At 37.0% G+C, this 22,738-nt stretch overlaps 1 protein-coding gene and 1 long non-coding RNA gene across 6 annotated transcripts in view; one reads left to right on the top strand and one right to left on the bottom strand.

Annotated features, from left to right (window-relative positions):
- The window catches only part of LOC131510368 (uncharacterized), a 120,188-nt gene that overhangs the window by 84,964 nt on the left and 12,486 nt on the right, over positions 1 to 22,738 (bottom strand). For 3 of the 4 annotated variants that reach the window (XR_009261017.1, XR_009261024.1, XR_009261016.1), the window contains one exon: positions 20,083 to 20,144. This is a non-coding gene — a long non-coding RNA (uncharacterized LOC131510368). Of the gene's footprint in view, positions 1 to 20,082; positions 20,145 to 20,537; positions 20,777 to 22,738 lie in introns of those variants that run through there. The other variant, XR_009261021.1, reaches the window with a different exon arrangement.
- MEF2C (myocyte enhancer factor 2C) overlaps positions 21,285 to 22,738 on the top strand; it is a 171,434-nt gene continuing 169,980 nt past the window's right edge. For both annotated transcript variants that reach the window (XM_058727319.1, XM_058727329.1), the window contains exon 1: positions 21,285 to 21,432. The gene's annotated coding sequence lies outside the window, so the exon portion shown is untranslated. The remainder of the gene's footprint in view (positions 21,433 to 22,738) is intronic.

The following is a 22,738-nucleotide window of genomic DNA, read 5'->3' on the forward strand; positions in this document are numbered from 1 at the left end:
TAGCCAAAGTTAAGAGGGAAAAGAAAGATTTTGTGTACCGAATGCATGGGCCCCAGGGAATTTTGTAATTCTCAGGAGAACAGAAGAATCAGGTATTCAATGTCACACTAAATGGTTTCTTACCGTTAATGTGTTTGGTGTCCACAGGCTCAAATAATTCTCTTGTCCAGAGCCAGGGTTACTCAGCTGTATAATAACCCCTAAAGTCTCTCCTCCGAAAAGGACTCAGGATTCATGACTTTAATTTTACCACCGATAATATGAAAAGTATACTCCATATAGTACTGAGCAAGCATTCACTCTCAGCTTCCTTCCACTATAATGAAATTCTAATTGTTTCTAAAGTTTAGGAAGGATAAAATGGTTAATCTCCATGATGACAAAAGGAAGCCAGGAAAATAAAGTGACACACTTGAATGAACTGTGAGGAAATAAAGTGCACAACATGCGATAATGCCATGACTCTGTGTTATTGCGCATTTCTGGGCTGAAAAGATATGGTTTGATGGGTAATTTGTCATGCTGTGCAATAGAGAACAACAGTAAAGAGACTTCAGACAGAAGAAAATTACACAAATAGTAGGGTGGAAAGGTATAATTGAAGATGGCAAAAGATTGAAAGAAAGACATTTAAAATTACTGTACTGACCTACTAAATGCACTTGGGCGTGGAATCCTGGCCTCACAAGAGGAGGCATTAAATGACTCCGGGCTGTGACACGACTGCAGAGCAATGCCAATCTCCTGAGCTCTCGGAGAAGAACAGCACAATGCACAGCCCACCGAAAAGCCTCGACCTGCTTTCTTTCCCAGGGGAGCCTGGGCTTCTGGTGAACTTAGGGAAAGTTTTCTAAGGAAGTTTTGTTTTTTTTGTTTTTTTTTAAATGAGGAGTCGATTTAATTTGGTGTTTGAGAGACTTAACTCCTCAGTTTTCTCAACTCAGTAAATCTCCACTCGGTAATACTGCAAAACCAGTAGAGTGTCTTTCTAATGAAATCATGCAAAAGCATTTGGCTTCTCACATCTGGTTCAGTTTCTTCAGGACCAAAGAATCCAAGAGAAGGACACACTGTGTGAAACACACCCCTAAGTGTGGGGGGGGAGGAGATGCAAGTAAGAGCCCCACCACTTCCGCAGGCTCATTAATCATGCACAACTCGGAGCAAGTCCCTTAACCTCACCAAGCCCAAGCCTCCTTCCCTGAGAAGGACAAGCATGGACCAGATACCTTCTGAAGATTTTTCTTTTATTATTATTATGTTTTTAATGTTTATTTTTGAGAGACAGAGACAGAGTGTGAGCAGGGGAGGGGCAAAGAGAAAGGGCGACACAGAATCTGAAGCAGGCTCCAGGCTCTGAGCTGTCAGCACAGAGCCCCACACGGGGCTTGAACTCACGAGCCGAAGTCGGACATTCAACCGACTGAGCCACCCAGGCACCCCTGAAGATTTCTTCCAGTCCTGTGTTTCTACTCGAACAGCAGAACCTCCAAAAAGCTTCTCAGTAAAGGTTATTTCCTTCTCCTTGCCAGGCTCCTAAAGCAGGGATGTCTCAAACAACCATACTTTGTAATGGCTCAGGTCACACATCCCCTTTGTTCCCTTAAGTTAGAGAAATATGCCTTCTACCAATCATGCAAGATGATTACATGGGAAACAAAAGTCACAAAGATCTATTTCTTACATAAGACTGCAAGATCACAATTTATCTTTAAAAGTTGATCCTTGGGTGCCTGGGTGGCTCAGTCAGTTAAGCATCCAACTTTGGCTTAGGTCATGATCTCGCAGTTTGTGAGTTCAAGCCCTGCATTGGGCTCTGTGCTGACAGCTCAGAACCTGGAGCTTGTTTCGGATTCTCTCTCTGTGCCCCTCCCCCAATCATGCGCGCTCTCTCTCTCTCTCTCAAAAAATGAATAAACATTTAAAAAACTTTTTTTTTAAGTTGATCCTTAATGGCAATAAAAACTTATTACAGAAATATGACATTTTTTTATCTAAAGGAAAGTGCAATCTTTGATAATGACACTAGATACTAAATTTTAAATAAAGCAGTAGCATTTTTGCAATTTTTAATTATTACTATCATGTCTACATTGCCCCAAAATTTCTTTCAGGAAGCAGATATCTTAGGGTACCATCTGTGTGATGTTCCACAAACTGCTCAAAAAATTCTTTCATTGGGAAGTGTCCAGAATGTACAATAGGTAGAGTTTAAAATGTATAAGTATTATTCATAATTAATGAAACAATGATTTGCATGTTTAAAATAGATTTTATAACTTGGAGAAAGCTAAATAAGCCTAAAAATTAGGACTTAATAAAACCATTCTGTCTAGATGATATCAAAAGGAATACATTAAATTAAAGAGATTTTAAACTTGGAAGAGTATATAAATTTAAAAGGTGTTCACAAAGACTATGTAAAGTGGACTTATGACACACTCTGGGAAAACATTTAGATTTGCCTTAGAGATCTTTAGAGGCCCACTACACAACCATGTTGTCCCACAAACATCCTTATATAATGGATAGAATTTTGGACTAGATTTTATCATGAGACATTGTTATATTTTCTTCTGTTCTTATATTCATTTTCTTCAAGTTAAACATTCCATATTTTAATATTTGGTATGTTTTATTTTTTTTTTTTTTATAATTTTTTTTTTTTTAATTTTTTTTCAACGTTTTTTATTTATTTTTGGGACAGAGAGAGACAGAGCATGAACGGGGGAGGGGCAGAGAGAGAGGGAGACACAGAATCGGAAACAGGCTCCAGGCTCCGAGCCATCAGCCCAGAGCCTGACGCGGGGCTCGAACTCACAGACCGCGAGATCGTGACCTGGCTGAAGTCGGACGCTTAACCGACTGCGCCACCCAGGCGCCCCAATATTTGGTATGTTTTATATTTGCAAATTTGAATACTGATGATAATCAGCAACAAGTACTGAACACAACTATCCAGAAACATCTTTTCATCAATTCATTTCAATATGAGGCTTAATTTAAAACTTCAGTGGAGGGGCGCCTGGGTGGCTCAGTCGGTTAAGCCACCGACTTCGGCTCAGGTCATGATCTCATGGTCCGTGAGTTCAAGCCCCGCGTCAGGCTCTGTGCTGACAGCTCAGAGCCTGGAGCCTGTTTCAGATTCTGTGTCTCCCTCTCTCTGACCCTCCCCCGTTCATGCTCTGTCTCTCTCTGTCTCAAAAATAAATAAACGTTAAAAAAAATTAAAAATAAATAAATAAATAAATAAATAAATAAATAAATAAAACTTCAGCGGAAAACGCATTGTAATTGAATCTAGCAAAATCTTTTCCCAACTTTCAGGGACTATGATTAGTATATTACACATAACAGAGCGAATGAAATGTAATTTCTGACTAATGTCAATAAAAATCATGTAAAAATTATATAATTAGAAATTTCAAAAATCATAAAAGTAGAAGAAACACCAGAAAGTCACCTATGTTGGAGTTTTATACTTATAATGTTAATCTTTTGAAGGATGTAGTGAGCAAAGACTCACTCTTCCAAAAAACAAAGACTCACCCATCCAACAAATAAAGTCTCTTCCTGCTTTGGGATTATATAGTGTATGAAAACACATAACCATGCTCAGGAAAATTCTATTCAAACTAGTTAATCATATGAAAGTCAAAAAACTCTTTGAAATCCTCAAGACTCAGTTCTACTGCCTGAATATTATAACTATTTATAAGAAGTTTAGTCAAGTCCATGAAAATCATTATCATTTTGATCAATATAGGAAGGAACATGTCTAAATGCTGTCATTTAACAAAATAATAATAAATCATTCACTCATTCATGCATGAATCATGCACTCATTCATGCACTCATTCATGGTAATGAATATTTACCAACTGTCTATGATGTGCCAGGCACCATGCTAGGTACCAGGAACAGAGGGGCAGTTATAGAGACCATGGACCCTGCCCACAGAGTCTAGTGAAGAAGAGCAGGCAGTTGAATGAATAGCAATGAAGTGGGCAATGTTAAGATAGGATAAACACAGGGAAGTGTGAGGCCATGCAAGGCTCTGTGAAACCTAGTGGGAAGATAAGGTAAAGTTGAGACCTGAAGAATGAGTAAAGGTAGCTGATTTTGTGCAATGTACCTTCTTGCTTCTGTCTTTGTATTCATTTCCTCCATTGCCTATGTGTCTTTCCCACCTCCTCATTTCTTCTCATCTTCTTGGATTTAGTTTGGGTAGCATCTCTTCAAGAAATCCTTCTCTGAGGGGCACCTGAGTGACTTAGTTGGTTAAGCAGCTGACTCTTGGTTTCAGCTTAGATCATGATCTCATGATTTATGGGATCAAGCTCTGCATCAGACTCTATGCTGACGTGAGCCTGCTTGGGATTCTCTCTCTCCCTCTCTCTCGTCCCCTCCCCCACCCTCTAAATAAATAAATAAATAAATAAATAAATAAATAAATAAATGTTTTTAAAAAAGAAAGAAATCCTTCTCTCAACCCTCCGTCTCTACCAGTCTAGACGGGACACCCCACCTCGGGTTGGGGTGTTTAGAGTTCTCTCACTAAACCCAAACATATCTGCACCTACCAGTCCTCCAACTGCCTATATAATCTTGGTCTCTTAGGCTAATAAAATCCAAGAAGAGGTTTCTTTGAAGCTTCTGAGAAAGCTATTCTAGCTCTTCTAGAAAGCTTCTGAAATAGCCCCTTTCACTTGATAGCCATCTTGCTACTAGCCACTGATGAAGCTGACCCACAGAGTAAGGAAAAAGACTGCAAGGAAAACTAAGTCAAAACTACTTGACTAAAATGTCCTGAATTCCACTCTGCCCCTAGACTTTCAGTGGTGAGAGCCAACAAATTTCCTTAGTACTAAAGCCAATTGGATTTGAGTTTTCCATTACCTACAGCCAAAAGCAGAGGTACTAATAAAACATTAGGATGGGAATCATGTCTTTTTCCCTTAGCATCCAATCCACTATTTAGTCCATAGGAGTTGTTCAATAAATGCTTCTTGAATAAATGAACTAGGTAATTCAAGGAGAATATCTAATAATGAAATAATTAATTTCATACCTAAATAAAATTGAGAACAAATTTGGTTTTAAAACTATATTTAGAAAACTTACCATTTTTAGAGGTTTTCCTATATTGTAAGGAAAGTACATCTTGTCCTCTGCTATTCCAAGCCTCTCCACTCAGAGCCTTTCATCTCACCCCTACTGTCCCCTTCGTGCCCGCAAGGCAGTTCCTTTTACTCCCTAATTACCCAGTGTCCTCATATTTCTCTACTCACCCCACTTTCAAATCTTGCTATCCACAAAGGACTGGTAAACTCACTCACATTGAGTTGTATGGATCTGATTTAAACAAAGCGTTCCCATTTCTAGAGATATTTGCAAAATCCAAATATTTTAATCTCTCATTATGCAACTTCAGCTATAAGCAAGCAGGTAAAGGAGGCATTTGTGGTGCCTGAGAGCCAGCTCTGTGCCCATGAAACAGCAGGAAGAGGTGCCTGATTTCTATGAACACAAAGACAACTCCAGACATTGTCATCAATGGCCAGCCCTACAGATCAAAAGGAACCCACTCTTGTTCCTTTTCTTTTTTTTTTCTTGTTCATTTTCTTAAGACAAATAAATCCAAGAACCAGTAAATCATGTGGCCAAGTGACACACATGCTTCTAAGAAGTTCTGGCTGTAGACTTCTTCCCTGGGATAAGATTTAACACCATCTGGTCTGTATCCCATTTGGAACTGAGTACCTTCACAAGCAGAAGCATCCATAGTAAAATCCCCCTACCTCTAAATCCTATAGCTAAATAAACAATACTTGATTTACTCCAACAATGAACAAACTCAAGGTGTTATAGACCCCAAACTCAGATAAAACTAAACTCTTAAAAAAAAAAAAAAAAGTAGATGTCTGTACATAAGTGTTCCAATCTAGAGCAATTAAAAACTGTTTTGGCTACCTTTTATCTTGCAAATCAGATATTCCAGAGCCACCTTTATTTCCAAACATAAAATCATCCCATTGCACACCTCAACAGAATTGCCTGTGTATCCTTACTTAATGTCTTTCCAAGCGATTTTATGCAGTCAGCACCCTATACATTAGAGAAGGAATAGATGTATGCTCTATGGGTTTCTTATAATAGCAATGAACCTCATAATCAGACCCATTCTTTAATTTTGCTTACTTTTATATGCAGCTGCATTAATACTACATTGCCAGACAAAGACAAGAATGAACATGAGACTTGAGTTTAAAAAAAAAAACAACAATATAGCCATCTAAGGAGCAAGTGCTGAGCTTGTGAAAAAAACAGCTCCCATTTTATTAAATAATAGTGTTCATGCAGGGATGTCTGAAGTACTCTGCAAGGCTAATTAGGACAGATCAATGTACACTTACCTCTCCAGAAGGCTGAAAGGTGTGTAGTGACTATGTGTCATTAAAAATTTACTTGACCATGGGCATCAGATGTTCATGAGAGAATGACCCTGGTGAGCACTCTAAGTTTCCATTTTACTCATGTCATCCTCAATGCATCAAAAATGCTGTAGATGCCATTACTATCACCCAGCCCCATAGCAGCTGATGTGCTATATATGTTTGAGAGGGTGGTATCAATTAACTATATTATCCATAAAGCCATACTTGCAATTACTACCACTTCACAATTTATCATTAACACATTTGGCAGATTTTTTTTCCAAAGTAACATTTATTTAAAGGTTAATCAAAATTCTTAGAACAGCATTTATTATAATGTGATTTTTGATAATTGACTAAATCAGTGGCTCTTAAGAAAAACACCCTTGTCTCAGTCCTGCTCAGTATACGCCACAGTGCCATTTGGGGAAAAGAAATACATATTAGAAATGTTCATTTCAGACCTCGTCATGGAAGATCATATATTAATGTAATCAGGTGGTACATTTACATGCTCATTAGTAATCCATCATTAGTCCAAATGCTCACTATTAGGAATAAATGTACAACGAGTTATTCAGAATACCCAGAAATAGTATTTCTTATTTAAACATTCAGAATAAGCTGACTGAAATAAGTGCACACCTTGAATTTGAACTTTCAAGGCACATCACGAAAGTCAATCAGTTATGTCAGGACACTCTTCTATAATAATCTCAATTATAAAATTCCTACCCCTCCCTAACAGTGGGAGTGGAGTTCCAATATTTGAATCTTTCAAATTCACTGTAACTGCAAAAATTCCTGACGAAGTATGTGTTTAAATTTTATGCTTTAATACATAGCATGCCACTAAAACAACATTAGTTATGCTTTATGCTGTTTAATCACATGTCAAAATCTATAAAATCTCTTCTAGAATGCTAAGGTAATTTAACTGCAATTAATCAATCAAGGAAACAAATAAAATGTAATAAATGCCAAATAATGTGAGTTCTTTAAAAACAAACCACTATCGGGGCGCCTGGGTGGCGCAGTCGGTTAAGCGTCCGACTTCAGCCAGGTCACGATCTCGCGGTCCGTGAGTTCGAGCCCCGCGTCAGGCTCTGGGCTGATGGCTCGGAGCCTGGAGCCTGTTTCCGATTCTGTGTCTCCCTCTCTCTCTGCCCCTCCCCCGTTCATGCTCTGTCTCTCTCTGTCCCAAAAATAAATTTAAAAATGTTGAAAAAAAAAAAAAAATTTTTAAAAAAAAAAAAATAAAAAAAAATAAAAACAAACCACTATCTACACATTTATTCTAAAAATACTTACCAACCAACACCATGGAAGGAAAAAGAGAGTGAAAATTAGGCATGTTGAATCTTTTTCCCATTAGTAGCTAGCTTTCTCTAAACTGACAAATATTTTAAAGAGGTCTCTGGCATGATCTGAATTTCTATCTAAAATGTGAGCGGTTTGAGGGTCAAAACTTACCATTTTTATCCCCTGTGTGCAACACAATGTTTTAATCATAATATGTGTTTAGTAAGTGTTTATTGAATGAAAGAATGAATGATTCCAATATCCACAAACTAGCTTCCTTCATCATAATGTTTAAGACCTACAACAGCAGTCACATTCTTTCTTCTGGCAAAAAATATACTGTATTATACTTTGCTGGTATTTAACCAAAGGTAGTGGCACTCTCTCCATTGATTCTTTCCTTTTTTCAGAGTCAGTTAGGAGCAAAGAAAGAAGACTAGTGGATGTGTGTGTTTGTAATTCTTCCCCAAATGAAAACAGTGGTGTTCTTTCCAAGAATGCAATGTAATAGTGTGATAGAACTAGATTTGAATCAAGACTAGGAAGGCCAATTATAAGTCATGACTCCAGTCAGCAAGAATTTATTAAGCACCAACTGCATACCCTGCACTATGTTAGTAACTACAAAGATACCAAAGGAGTCAATAGCATGCCCCTTGCTTTCTAGACCATAGTAAGAGGAGAAGACATATATATGTTCCTTCAGTGAGCATTACTGACTACGCTTTACTCCATGTAAGGCACTAAAGGGGAGAAGAATAGCCAACAAATCTCAGTTTTCAACAAGGAGATAATAAAGAAATTAACCAGTAACTGTATGTCAAGCAGAAAGTCATGATTACCTCTGAAAAACTACAAACTAATTCCTATTGGAACAGTGGGACAGAGAGCTGGTGAAATCATGGAAGGTGTAAAGAAGCAATTGGCATAAAAAGAGATCAAGAAAATTTCCAAGATAACATAAATAAGTGTATGTACTAGTGACGAAAGAATTGAAAGGAAGCTTCCAAAAGTTTTCAGAAGAAGTTGCTCACTTTCTCGATAGTGACTAAATCTATTTTGTTCTTCTCATCAAATTAGTGTCGGGGACACAAAATGATAACTTCTGGATTAATGAACACTCCGGACAAAGAACGATGAAAAGTCTGCCTTTCAAGGTTCCTGGTGATAACTATAGCTGTGATATCTCAAGAATGAAAGGATCACAAGGATATCACAACAAACCAGAGCCGTCCTGTCCACTGCTACCTCATCCTCCCACATGATGCTAGTGAGCCCTCGAAATCGGACTAATCCAGATGGAGCTGTGCTGTAAGTGTAAATGCACACTGGACTGCAAAGACTTAGTTTAAAAAGAAAAAACAATGTCATCAATATAGAAAAAAAAAATGTTCACAACAATTACCTACCGAGATAATATCTTTGCATAAACTGAGTGGAAATACGTGTTATTTTCACTTTTTACTTTTTACTTTTTCACTTTACTTATTTTTCACTGTTTACTTTTTACTCTGGATACTAGAAATTAATTGGGCAGAACTCAAGTCATTTTGAAAAATAATTGTTTGAAGTATTGCATGCTAGAAAGAAAAGAACATTCAGCAACATGCACTGGTATGTTAATACAATTTTCTGATAGAAAAATGCGATATAACAAGCCACTTAATATATCCCTCCCCAAAATACACAGTTAGGAAAACAAGAGCATCTCTCTGGATGAACTGAATCTTCTGTGCCACTCTGATCTAATAGTAAGTAGCATCAATTTCTTTCCACCTCCATTTTTCTCTGATTGGCGGAACACTTGGCCTAAAATTCAATTACCTCAACTGTAGGCTTCTTAGGGAGGGCCTTGGTTTTCTGGTTCAGTTTTACCCCACTCCCTATTTATTACTCACCTTGGTTCTGCCCCTTACTTTAACAGTCTTATTGTAAGTTACCAAAAAAGCTATTTGGAACTAAGAGCTAAATAGCAAATAAGAAAGTGAATGAACTCCTTACTATGGTGTGACCAGTGAGACACCACTGTCCAGTGTGGGGAGACTCATTACATTGGTGACCCTTCTCCCTGTGACAGGCATGAAGCACAATGCACACTTAGCAAAACTGGGCCAGTATTCACATTTAAGATCATAAAAACAGAGCTGACCCCATCAATGGCTATCACCCAAGGCTCAGTGAGATAGGCACAATATTCAAAGGGCACAGTGAGTCCTGAAGTCATATACACAGCTATAGGTAATACAGTATCATCTTAGACAGAAAGAAGCGACTGTCTGGATACCTAGAAGTCAGGCAGTGGTGGTCATTACCAGAGCTGATCATATACTGTGAGACACCACAGCACAGAGTGAGGACATAGAGACAGCACTCAAGGATCCAAGGAGACAGCAGAGACCTAGTCCCATGAAGAGACAAAAGGGTAACATTTCTGTGACTATGGGCCACCCAGGTCCCTGGACGAGGCCCAGAGTCATGGCCTCTCAGATCTAGGGGACCACACAGATTCAAGGTGAGAATGAGCAGCAATATGGAGCCCAGCAGTTGTAGCTGGGCTACCAGATGTGCCCACTGAGGAAGAAAAAGTCAAAGGCTCTACATATGCTTCCTATTGTTGTTGGATTTGGTCCAGGGACTGATGGGTTTGGCTGCAGGTGGGAGCACCAGTACATTCAGCGAAACTTTGTTCATGCAAATGCAGGGCAAGAAAGGGAGATGGCAGAGGTGCCTCTCTTATAAAGTGGAGGAATAATACTGGTTCCTATGCAACTCTTATTCCAAAATTAATGTTTCAAGGATATTTAAGCTACCTAGAAAAAAAAAACGCTTCCCAAATAGCCTGCCAAATTTATGAAAAATCCACTGCTTCCTGTTAATCCCTATTCCTTTCCAAGAAATGCTTGTAATACTATTTAATAGTGTTATAGATTTAGACTAACACAGTATAATCTTAAGCCTGTAGGAAAAGTACAGAATATGTGGAATGTTATATAACCTTAAGAGTCCTTATAATAAATTCATTTTAAATAAATGAATAAAAATAAGAAATAAATAATAACTTTCCAAGATATACAAAGATAAGACAGGATATAGAAAAGATCATGGTCATACAACAGTCAGGACCACACAGTCACAAATTATTAGAAGACAAGAAAGAAATATTCTAAATCAACTATACTACTGACATAGACTTGTATGTTTTCTTAAAACTGTTAAACGACTTGGGGCGCCTGGGTGGCTCAGTCGGTTGAGCGTCTGACTTCGGCTCAGGTCATGATCTCACGGTCGGTGGGTTCGAGCCCTGCGTCGGGCTCTGTGCTGACAGCTCAGAGCCTGGAGCCTGTTTTGGATTCTGTGTCTCCCTCTCTCTCTGTCCCTCCCCCGTTCATGCTCTGTCTCTCTCTGTCTCAAAAATAAATACACGTTTAAAAAAAACAAACAAACAAAAACTGTTAAACTGTTAAACAACTTAAAACACACACAAAAAAAGTTTATATTTCAGAAAATCAAAATTAACAAAATGTTAAAACACACAATTAACAATAACAACAACAAAAAACAAAAACAAAAACAATGCGGAAAAGTCTCAGGATCTGATTAATAATAAATGACCTGTTCAATCTAAAATGTATTATTTCGGGGCGCCTGGGTGGCTCAGTCGGTTAAGCGGCCGACTTCAGCTGAGGTCATGATCTCGCGGTCCATGAGCTCGAGGCCCATGTCGGGCTCTGTGCTGACAGCTCAGAGCCTGAGGCCTGTTTCAGATTCTGTGTCTCCCTCTCTCTGACCCTCCCCATTCATGCTCTGTCTCTCTCTGTCTCAAAAATAAATACGCGTTAAAAAAAATAAAAATAAATAAAAAATAAAAAAATAAAATAAAATAAAATGTATTATTTCTAGCTCCGCAAAGTTTTTAAAAACTGGACCAAGACACTACCACTTCATCATTATTTTAAAAAGAAGAATGAGTTCAAAAGAACAGAGTGTGAATTTCACAAAGTAGATGTAGGTAATTTCAAACTGGCTACCAAGTTGATAAAGGTAAATGATGCAAACCACAGCTGCCTATACACACAGCTTGAAATTCTAATCCAGGGAGACTCACATAGGTTAAGAACTCCCACTGAATATTCCAATAACACACACAGATACAGACTCAGATCCCCTCCTTAGTCCCAGGGCAACCCCAAAGAGGTCTTCCTGACACCGAGAGGAGGGGTGAGTTTCTGCAACAACAACAAAGAAAAACAAAATATTTCCAGCTTAAATGTTGTGAGTCCACCTATTCATGGTTTTGTGAAACTCAGACACAGCCTGGTAAAAATTCTAAGACAACTGAGTTGTTACAATGTGACAACAGCATAAATTCATATTAAGTCTCTCTCCTAGTGTTCCTACTAAATACCAAGAAAGCCAAAACAAGTCCCCCAACATGTTAGCAATAATGGATCTTCTATTTAGTTCCAAGGGGAAAAAAAACTTTTATAACTTAAGAAAACTCAAAATACGCGACTGTCACTGAATTAAAGTAAGTTATAGTAACAAGTGATAATGCATGCATAATGTCCACTGCAGCTATGTGTTCCTCACATACAAAGGCTATTTCTCCCTGGTTAGAGTATAGCTTTGGCTGATGGTGCTGATGGCAGGACAGGGCTGGAGAAGAGCCAAAACTGTGTATAATCTAGAATCATAGGTATTTAAATTTGGAAATGAGTCCTTGAACTTACAGTTTAACATGCTGTGAGAACATGAGATTCCTGTTATTTTATCTGTGCTCACTCTTATAAAATACTTGCCTTGTATGGTTGGTACTTTACTGAGGCCTTAATGAGTAGGGCACATCACTATGGGTGCTGGGGGTCAGGGAGGGTCAATGGCAAGCATTCTACAAGTCCATTACTGCTAACACATGTGCCTCAAACAGAGGCAGAACCTGGCTAGGGCCCTTTAAGAAACAAGGGAGTAGCAGAGACATTGTCTCTTGACTTGGAAATGGGAACAAGGTACTCCTCCATATATATACTCTATAGTACCTCCCCTTAACTGAGTATTATTACAGTGTATTGCAATTAGCTATTTAGTTCTTTGCATCCTCCATTAAATTGCAAGATTTTTAAGAAGAAAATGTTATATTGAAATACTTAAAAATACACAAGAAAGTGGAAAGAAATATACTACCTGTGTACCCTTTCCTCAGCCCCTGTGCCCACCCCCCCCCCACTGTTAAGATTTTGCATAATTACAATATCAAAGCCAGGTAACTAATACTGGTACAACACATACAGTTTATTCATATTTCCACTGTTATACATGCAATTTTCATGTTTGTGTGTGTGTGTGTGTGTGCATGTGTGGAGCTGTATGCAGCTTTATCACATAGGTATCTTTAAGCAACCACTACCACAATCAAGACACTTAACTAATACCATCACCACAAGACTCCCTAGTGCTACCATTTTATGCCCATGTCTACTCCCTCTCTGGCCCTTCAACCCCTGGCAACCACTAATCTGTCCCCCACCTCTATAATTATGTTACTTTATGAATGTTACATAAATGGAAATGAGCAATAATGTAACCTCTTAAGATATACTTTTTTTCACTCAGCAAAATTTCCTTGAGATTCAGCCACATTGTTACCCACATCAACAGTTCATTATTCTTTATTCTGTACCATGAATATATCACAGTCTGTTTAACCACTGATGGACATTTGGGTATTTCCAGTTTGGGGATATTACAAACGGAGCTGTTATGAGCATTTGTGTACAAGTTTCAGGGGGAAAACAAATTGCAAGACTTTTAAGGGGACAAATAGTGTTCATCACTTCATCACTGTATCTCCAATACTTTATACAGTACATAGTAGGTACTCAACAATGTTCATGGAAAGAATGATGAATGAACTCCAATATTGCCTCTAAATACCAGAATGCAAAATAGGACTCATCCTGGAGGAAAAACATATTCGCTGGGAGGGAAAATGTCAGCAAGAGGTCCTGAAAATTGCTTTGCACAATGAAAGAAACCATCAACAAAACGACAAGGCTGTTAAATAAGAGAATATATTTACAAATGATACATCTGATATGGGTTAATATTCAAAATATACAAAGAACTCCTACACCTCAACACCAAAAAACAAAACAAAGCAAAACAAAAAACAAACAAACAAAACACACACAAACATACACACACACACACACACACACACACACACACACACACAATAATCCAATTTAAAAATGGGGAGAGGACCTACATAGGCATTCTTCCAAAGAAGACATACAAATGGCCAACAGACACATGAAAAAATGCTCAGCATCACTTATCATCAGAGAAATGCAAATTAAACCCACAATGAAGTATCACCTCACACCTGTCAGAAGAGCTAAAATCAAAAACACAAGTAACAAGTTTGTTTGAGTATTTAGAGAAGAAGGAACCCTCATGCACTGTTGGTAGGAACCCAAGTTGGTGCAGCCACTGTGGAAAACAATGTGGAGGTTCCTCAAAAAATTAAAAATAGAATTAGTATATGATATAGTAATTCCATTACTGGGTATCTAGCCAAAGAAAATGAAAACACTAATTTGAAAAGATAATATGCACCCTTATGTTTATTATAACATTATTTACAATAGACAAATTATGAAAGTAGCCAAAATCATGACCACTGATAGATGAATGGATAAAGAAGATGTGGTATAGACATACAATAGAATATTATTCAGCCATGAAAAAAGAATGAGATCTTGGGGCACCTAAGTGACTCAGTCAGTTAAGCATCCAACTTTGGCTCAGGTCATGATCTCACGGTTTATGGGTTTGAGCCCCACGTCGGACTTTATGCTGACAGCTAAGAGTCTGAAGCTTGCTTCAGATTCTGTGTCTCCCTCTCTTTCTTCCCCTCCCCCACTAGCACTCTGTCTCTGTCTCTCTCTCTCTCTCTCTCTCTCTCTCAAAAATAAATAAACATTAAAAAAAAAAGAATGAGATCTTACATTTGCAACCACCTGGATGGACATAGAGGGCATAATGCTAAGTGAAACAAGTTAGACAAAGACAAATACCATATAATTTCACTCTTAGGTGAAATTTAAGAAACAAAACAAATGAAGGAAAAAAGAAACAAACAAAAAAACAGATTCAAATACAGAGAACCAACTAGTGGTTGCCAGAGGGGAGGTGGGAGGAGGGTTGGGTGAAATACCTAAAAGTTATCAAGAGTGCACTTACTGTGATAAGCACTGAATAATGTATAGAACTATTAAATTATTATATTATACTCTTGAAACTAATATAACCCTGTATGTTAACTATACATCAACTAATCAATCAATAATTTAAAAAATTATAAAAACAGGCCTTGAAAGTTGCACTCATGGTTTTAAATCTATAGCCGTGTTTCAAAGGACACACACACACACACCTTTTTCAGTTTGTTTTAAATATTGAGTTTCATTTTAATAAGATGTTGTTTGGATTAATAAACCACAGCTGAACTTTTTTTGGAACCAACTAAGGAGACTTTCTATTCTAGCCAAAATGGACTAAGAGGGGCTATGTCTACCCTCCTTCCTAAAACAACAACAATAACAACAATGGCAAAAAATATGAAAAATGGTTTTTAAGACATGGACAGCAGGCAACAAAGAGATCGCTAAGAAATGAGAAGCCAACGATGTCCATCTTCTCAGTGCACTGCTTACAGTCTTGAGGGTTTCTTAGCAGAGGCACAGGGAGGGTAAAATTCCCTGAATTGAGAACACAGGTCTGAAAATATGGGAGGATAGGCGGCCACAGTTCACAGGACGGAGCACCTGGCAGAGAGCTGCTGTGTAAAGAAAGATTTCCTGAGAGCTGAAGAGTCCCACTTGAGAGTTTAGCAGAGTACTGACTTGGGCAAATGTGAGCGGAAACTTCCCAAGGCTAGGTATTCCTTAACTCAAGGCAAAAAGAGATCACACATCACAAAAAGAGAGAGAACCAGTGCTCTTGCCCAGCCTCCTCCAAATGTATTTGGTCAAGTTCTTAGTCTTAAGTACCAAATAGCAGAAAAGATAAGGAACAGAGGAGCTTATTAAACAACTCCACAGGAATGCATCAGCAAATACAAACTATGGAAAGGTCTACCACACAAATACTCCAGTTTCTTCAACAAATGAGGAAAAATAGACAGGGGGGGAAACCTCTAGATTAAAACAGAAGATAAATAACCATTTACAATGTGTGGATCTTATCTGTATTCTGTTTCAAACAGTAAAAAGTCATTATAAAAATTTATGAGACAGTTGGGAAAATCTGAATATTGATTGTGTGTATTTGATAAGATTGAGGAAATATTGACTTCTGGGTGTGGCTTGTTTTATAGATGTGATTCATTTTTTTTCAGTTAAAAAACAAGTCTTAATCTTATAAAGCTATCTGCTGAAATATTAAAGAATGAAATTATGTCATGTCTAGAATTGGTTTCAAAATAATTTGGGGTGGGGGTAGGAGATGGAAATGGGAATATGTTGAAACAAAGCTGTCCGTGAGATAATAGTTGTTGAAGGCAGGTGTAGTTGTGTGAAAGTTTATTATATATTCTCTCTACTTTTTCATATGTTTGGAATTTTGATAATAAAATTTTAGATAAGTAAATTAGAAATACATCAATAAATACATAAAAAGCTAAAGCAGTGATTCAGGATCAGAGGTCACAGGTCATGATAAAAACAATTTCTCAGGCATGAAGTTATCAGAGAAGATATTTTACGAGGACACTGAAGACTGTGATTTGCAGCATTCCCGTAATTGAAGACCATATTTTCTCCACATAGAACACTGGCTTTTAAGCAAGGATAGACCTTCTTTCTGAAAATAGGCCTGACAGTATGCAAGTGGCTGACTACCTAACTGAGGACGCTCAAGGACATCAAAGGAGACCAAAAAACTGGGTCTACAGATGTGATTGCCACATCTTCCTGTTGTTTTAAGAAGGCTGGCTTATGAGAAGTCTAACAGAGCATATGACTGGTATCCTCCCAGAAGCACCCCTAACAACACAGCTCATCCAGTCCAGCCTTGCCATGCCCACATTTCCCATTTGCTCACTGTCGCAATTCCACCTTTCATTCACACAGTTTAGGTTTTTGGTTTTGAGATCAGGGAACTGTCCAAAAATTTTTTCTCATTCAAATAATTCATTAGAAAGTGTATTTTTCTAGAATCTGGTTGTTTTGCAGTGGGAGGGACACGGTAAGCAGCTTGTGCAAGGTTGTGACAAAAAAAGTCTCCTCTCTCCTCTTATCTGAATCCTAACCATCCAAAAGGAGATACCCAAATCCAATAAATGGAGTTCCTAAAAAGATGAATGCTACATCTTCCATTTAAAAAAAATTCCTCATGGTCTCTAGTTCAATATCCCACAAATAACCTATATCCTACATTTCTTGAAATGAATTGATGTGCGGACTCTTTTAAAAAATCAACATTGGGGCACCTTGGTGGCTCAGTTGGTTGAAGGTCTGACTCTGGCTCAAGCCATGATCTTGTGGTTCATGAGTTTGAGCCCCACATCGGGCTCTCTGCCATCAGTGCAGAGCCCTCTTCAGACCCTCTGTCCCCCCTCTCTCTTTGCCCCTTCCTCACTTGCGCACACGCTCTCTCTCTCACACACAAAATAAATGTTTTATTTTAAATCGCTGTAAACTTTAAATTCTTGGTATACTTTTAGCTAATAATTCTGTCTATAATGTTACTGTACTAGTAATATTATTAAAATATCATGATGCATCCTAATGTTCACGTTTACTAAATGCTGAAAAAGCCATGGGAGCATGGCTTTAAGATATGATTTAAAATCTGATGTGTGCTTTGAAAGCACAGTCAGCTTTGAGGACACAAGGCTAGTGAGCATTTTTGTAGACTGGTTACATTTTGTACTGTAAGATGTATTACAGAAATTGTAACTGAACTTTTGGAAATACTTACCACCATTGTTAGAATGTTCAGTAGAGTGTTCTTCTTTTTAGACACAGTCTTGCATATAATGTCCATTTTGAAAGTTGCTACCCAGGCTCATAAAACAAAGTTACCATGTCTTCCATCAACAGTATTAAAAACATTCATCTCTCAGAAAGTGTTATAAAGAAATTCCACTGCAAGGATAATTCAAATATTAAAGTAAATATAAAAAATGATATATTGTATGATAGGATACCAAAAGATTAGAAATTCTTCACAGGACTGTATTTTAATTTCTGATAAAAGCAAAATACCAGTATAGTAACCAGCCACTAGTCATTATGTCACCACTAGTCACTAAGTAAATTTAAATCAATTAAATTTAAATTATGTTTAAAATTCAGGTTTTCCATTGTACTAGCCACATTCAAACACTGCTACTGGTAACCATCCTGGACAGTGCAGATATAGCGCAATGTCCATCATCTCAAAAAGTTCTTAATGAGTAATGAGAACTCACTCATTGTTAGTGTTTGTTGGAGAAAACATTACTGAGGAAAGGATGTGCATGTATCAACTTATTTCTACCAAGTCATTTCTCCTTTGGTATAGGAGGCTGAATTAAACCTATAACATTTAAACCGTTTTTCCGAAAATCTATACTCTCATGCAAATACTTAAAATTGTGCCACAAGCATTGCAATAGAGACTTTTTTTGTCTACTCTTGCTATATAAGAAGAATGGAATTTCAAAAGATTCCACTTGCTCAAGATAGGGAATTATGGCATTAGCCAGTGTTCTTCCCTTCTGATTCACCTTTTCTTTCTTTATAAAGATCTATTCTAACCCTGCTCTGCTTCCAAGTTTACCCAGCGATAGCCGAGCCTTTATTTTGTGGCAAGGAATTCCTGTTTAGAGGGCAATACCTAATGCCTCAAACTACACACTTGTAGAGTTTGTTATCTAGCGTAAGAAAACTCATTTCCTAGCCAGGTCCTCCTACCAGGAGAGGAGGCTCTTACACCCTTCCAAAGTACCAGCAAATTCCTTAGTCTAACACAACTTCTCATCTGTCAGTTCAGAAAGATGCATTTTGTAACATATGTAAGCAGACAGGAACATAGAAAGGCATAACTAATACCACACTGTCATGTGGGAAAGTGAAATGCTCCTGCAGGTAGACATTGAATAGGAAGGGTCTGTCTAATTCAGCAGAGAAACTGAGTGAGATCATCTCTACCATTTACGCTTAGTAAAGAACCATGCTGCAAAGGAAAGACAGAAATACAAGAGTAACAAAAATACATGAAAATAGTATGAAAAACTTTCAAACCACAGAGCTAAACTTGAAACATTTAAATGCAACTCCTGAAAACCTTGATGAAAAGTAGTATGTCTATACTTAAAAGACTAGATGGAAAAGAAAAAAAAAAGACTAGATAAACCACATAGCTAATCCAGATGATAAAAAAAAAAGCAGTCAATAATTACATAAGTATAGAGTTTTAAGTATTTTCACAAAAGTAAATGAAAATGAATAATTATTTAGTATTGAAAATAATTTGACTTTAAAAGTACAGAGTGCAAATAAGAAAAAAAATAATAAAGTCCAAGTAAAGAAATACTTAGTAGAATATTCCAAATATTTATAAAGTGGATCTTTGTCCAGAATAGTGTGTTGTTTGGAAACAATTTCTACAGTAGATTCAGTAGATTCCATGGTTCTGAAAATTAATTAGAATGCTAAAATTAGCTACAGAAATTAGCTACAAACTAATGAGTTTGGGGAAACAAAAATAAAGAACACAATATGCCAACTTTCCAACCCTTTCTGCAAACAGATTTTTCACATCTTAAAAATTACACTTGTTGTCAGGATTCTTTACATTGTTTAAATCTGTAACTTCACCTTTTTGCTCAGTTGCTCGCTCCCTAAGGAAGTCTAAAACCGAATCAACTGTTATAAATGTTTACCAATAAACTACTATTTTCCAATCAGTTTTTTCTTAATTTGTAAAATTTAAAAAGTGTTTATTACAATTAGGTCACTACTCCTGGCACAAGGCCTCTGAAACATTGTTTCTCAGACACTAATGGGTCTTGGAAAAGTTTGAAACTCTCAATTCATTATGACTTTGAGTAGCTGTTTTGTACCTAAGAATGAGAATTGATGGAGAGATTGCGACTAAACACACAATTTTATGAAACATGATGAAAAACATAAGGGTTTTGTTATGACGCACATAACAATCAAGAACCTGTTTCTTTTTAGCAAGCTCCTAAAAAGTACCTCCCGTATAATTATTAAATAAAAACACTCACTTATTCAGTACTCAGCTAGCTTTTAAACCCTGAATAAGAGAAGTACACAGTGAGAGAGGTACTTACATGGTTTCCTTGGATACTGGATGATGCCATTCAGGTCTATGTTTTTATCTGAAAGTGGTGCCCTGCGGAGAAATGAGGCTTGGTGAGTGGCTGTTTATACATAGTAAGTAAATAGGAACTTTGTTTATTTTACAAAGCATTTTTTTATTTTGACCCAGATTTCTTTTTCTCATCACACCCAGCCCTTGTAAACAGCAATAATATGGTAGAACAGGTACTTTGCACAATTCTTTTTAACACCACTTAAGAAATCATAATTATTAAAGAGAAGCTCAGAATGCTTTGGCTAAACACAATACTCTTTGGGCTACTTTATATATGTCAACTACTATATTTATGCCGGACATAGCAATGAACACTGCCTGCCTCTCCATTTTCCTTCAAAAGGAATTGTTCTCAAACTGTCAGTACAGCAATTAATCTAAAAAATTTACATAAACGATAAATGTCCTTACCTTAATCAAAGAGTAAGAGACCTCTAGCTTTACCAGTTCCTAAACGTCCACGGTTTTCCACAAACATGAACAGTCATTTTAAATGTAGTAGTGGGGTCCTAGATTCTCAGTAGTTTAAGGGCTACGAGCACACAATTTGACATTCAGTCTTTCAGAGCTACATGCTGTCTAATTTTGGTAGGATGATTAAACCCTCCTATGTGATAAGTTTTAACGTTCTAATATTTCTCTGGATTGAAAAGAACAAATGAGCTACAGCAAAGAATGGCAACTAACTTTAAGGCTTAACACAATTTAATAATCTGAAATGAAGTAAGTGTGTGCTATGTTTCCATTAAAAAGTTTCCAGCCACAATTAATTGAACAAAAACTTGTCTTGTTCCAAGATTATTCTTGGAAATGTAATTTTAAAGTCTGCGTGAAATGAGGAAACTTACTTTTTTACCATATGAAAGCAATCTCATTTTTTGGGAATGATTTTTGGATAGACTTCCAATTTGATATTTTCCATTTGAACTAGCAGCATTGGGGCTTGGAAGGGGGAGGGGAGCGAAGCAATTCTGTGTTCTTTTGCCAACACTGACAAAGGTCTGGTTGTCAGTGATACCTTTACAGCTAAATTTACCCCAGAGTGACAGGAACAGGTGCACCTCGGCCTGCCAGACACTTGTGCACAGGGATCACGCATCTTACGGCTTGACGATCAAGGGGGGAAAGCCTGGGTCTTCATAGAAAAGGAGAAGAGACAAGCGCAGCCCAAACTGGGGGGTTTCTCTTCAAAGCCAGCTGGTCTGGCTTTATTCTACAGGAATTTTTTTACCTGTCAGAGTTTGGACAACAAAGCCCTCAGCAGGTGCTGAAGGGTACAACTTCCTGGAGAAGCAGAAAGGCACTGGTGAGTTTCAATTGCCAAAATATATTTTTTAATCTTTAAAAGTTGATTTTGTTATCTTGGAAGAGGCACTGCTGAGGAACCTACATTCAGAAAGCTGATGAGACCCACTGGAATCAGAGCCAACTAACTCAACAGTGGGTTTGCCTGGTGTAGAAAGTAGAGCTGCTACCATTTGACAATTTTTTACATTCAAAAAAAGTTTTATAGGAAATACTTTATATTTTGAATGTCGGTCTCTTTCATTACTATCTCCAATATTTGAAAGATGCAGAAGTAATTACACATATGCTATTGGACTATTAAAACAAACACATAAATAACATTTCATCTCTTTTTTATCTAATTCTGTCATAATCTATTCCAAATAAAATGTTATTTTTCAATAAATCAAATAAAAATGTGAAATGGTACATGCTCTTTTCAAACGTTTCATGCGCTACTATTTTTTATGGGTGCATGTGACAGGAATATGATTAAAGAGAATATGAAATGAATTTTATTTATAATACAATTTAAAAACATGTATTGCATAGAATATTTAATAATTAAAAGTGGCAACATTTTCTCATTACTTTACAAAGAGTTTCTTTGGAGAAAAATCTTTGGAATAAACATCGAAGACATTACTAAAGCATGTTTTTACGTCACTGATTTCCAAAATTAGTACATTTATATATTTGGTATTTTTATTTTGTGAATTCAAAAGTTTAGGCAAAAATATTTTTTTTCAGAATAGGATTTTAATTAATACAAAACATGGAAAAATAAGACCACATGTCAGGATATATTTTTAAAAAATGATTCTATTTCAAGGACTCATTCTTTTAACTATGATTCACAGCATTTCTCTACAAATTGTTGTATTATACAAATTGAAAACATTTATTTAAGCAAGTAAGGAGCTCAAAGCTAAAGACTATACATAGTAAACATATGAAACCATTTTAACAACCAAATTCCATATTCACAAGCAACATGGGCTAATGAATGTAAACGACACACAGCATACACTGATCAAGAATGCTATAAATTATCAGCCATAAAATCAATTTTCTGGGCTGTGGGGGGTAGAACTGGTGCTTAAGAAGAGAAAGGCTCCTGCCAGTATAAATTACTAATATTATGAGGCAATTGTTTTATTCTGATGATCTCATAATAATTTTCAATCTACATGCTTAATACATAGTTCTATAGTAGGAAAATAATAAGATCAGACTTTTTTTAATGACCACTTCATCTAAAACAATTTTCAAATCAATGATGATATGGATTAGCCACAAATTTATAAGTATCATACTCTTTTAGA

This window comes from Neofelis nebulosa, chromosome 1 (assembly GCF_028018385.1).
Source record: "Neofelis nebulosa isolate mNeoNeb1 chromosome 1, mNeoNeb1.pri, whole genome shotgun sequence".
NCBI lineage: Eukaryota > Metazoa > Chordata > Mammalia > Carnivora > Felidae > Neofelis > Neofelis nebulosa.